Genomic DNA, 1,843 nt, shown 5'->3' with positions numbered 1-1,843 from the left:
AAATGATGGTTTATCGTCCAAAGAGGATGCCATGTGGGACCCATGAGCCAGCAGCGTCCTCAACATTTCAAAGGCGGTAGGAGATCCCAAAAAAAGGCAAGTATCCCGAAAATAGGGGTCAAAAATAAATCATAGAAAGGAAACATTTATAGTTCAGAGAGGCTGACATGTGGGACAGATCTGCTAGTAGCATCCTCATCATTTCAAAGTCGGCAGAGGATCAAAAGAAAAAAAGGCAAATATCCAGAAATTAGGGGTCAAAAGTAAATCCAACAAAGGAAACTTTTATTCTTCATAGAAGATGACATGTGGGACCGACCTGCCAGCATCGTCCTCATCGTTTCAAAGGCCGCAGGGGATCAAAATAAAAAGAAAAAAGCCATAAATTAGGGGTAAAAAATAAATCCAACAAAGGAAAGGTTTATTGTTCATAGAGGCTGACATGTGGGACCCATGAGCCAGCAGCCTCCTCAATTTCAAAGGCGGCATAGGATCGAAATAAAAATTAAGTGACCAAAAATCAGGGGGTAAAAAAATCCAAGAAAGGAAACTTTATTGTACATAGAGGATGACATGCGGGTCCCATGAGCCAGCACCTTACTCAACGTTTCAGAGGCGGCATGAGATCGAAAGAAAAAGGAAAGTGACCAAATATCAGGAGCAAAAAATAATCCAAGAAAAGAAACTTTTATTGTACATAGAGGATGACATATGGGTCCCATTTTGCAGCAGCGGTCTCAACGTTTCAAAGGCGGCATGAGATCGAAAGAAAAAGGCAAGTGCCAAAACATCAGGAGCCAAAAATAATACAAGAAAAGAAACTTTATTGTATAGAGTATGACATGCGGGTCCTATTTTTCAGCAGTTGTCTTAACGTTTCCAATGGGGCACGGGATTGAAAGAAAAAGGAAGTGACCAAATATCAGGAGCCAAAAATAACTCCAAGAAAAGAAACTTTATTGTACATAGAGGATGACATGCGGGTCCCATTTTGCAGCAGCGGTATCAATGTTTCCAAGGCGGCACGGGATCAAAAGAAAAAGGAAGTAGCCAGAAATCAGGGGTAAAAAATAATTCCAAGAAAGGAAACTTTTATTCTACATGGAGGATGACTTGCGGGAACCACGAGCCAGCAGCTTCCTCAACGTTTCAGAGGCGGCATGATATCGAAAGAAAAAGGCAAGTGACAAATATCAGGTGCCAAAAATAATCCAAGAAAAAACGTTTATTGTACATAGAGGATGACATGCGGGTCCCATTTTGCAGCAGCGTTCTCAACGTTTCAAAGTTGGCATGAGATTGAAAGAAAAAGGCAAGTGACAAATATCAGGAGCCAAAAAAAATCCATGAAAGAAACTTTTATTGTACATAGAGGATGACATGCGGGTCCCATTTTGTAGCAGCGGTCTCAACGTTTCCAAGGCGGCACAGGACCAAAAGAAAAAGGAAGTAGCCAGAAATCATTTGGTCAAAATAATCCAAGAACATAAATATTTTAATTGGGCTGCATCTGGCCATATGGGCCTTCGAACTATCCTGCTGGACGCCTTTTGACTCGTACGATTTCAGCCCACTCCAAAACAGGAAAGTCCTATGTTTCACAAAAACAAAAAAAAAACAAGGAGATTCAACATATTAGTTTTTTTATGTAAAAATAAAGATCTAATTTATCCGTTTGCTAGCTCATAGCAAAATACACTGTTTATTGTCTGCAAAATAATCAAGATATCACATGTTTCTTGTACGAGGAGGCTGACATCGGGGACCTATGAGCCAGCAGGTCGTCAACGTTTTAAAGGCGGCAGGGGATCGAAAGAAAAAATAAACCAAAACTCAGTTGGTA

Source organism: Lolium rigidum, chromosome 3, assembly GCF_022539505.1.
Source record: "Lolium rigidum isolate FL_2022 chromosome 3, APGP_CSIRO_Lrig_0.1, whole genome shotgun sequence".
NCBI lineage: Eukaryota > Viridiplantae > Streptophyta > Magnoliopsida > Poales > Poaceae > Lolium > Lolium rigidum.
The sequence above is the reverse complement of the archived record's forward strand: the minus strand, read 5'-3'. Positions refer to the sequence as shown.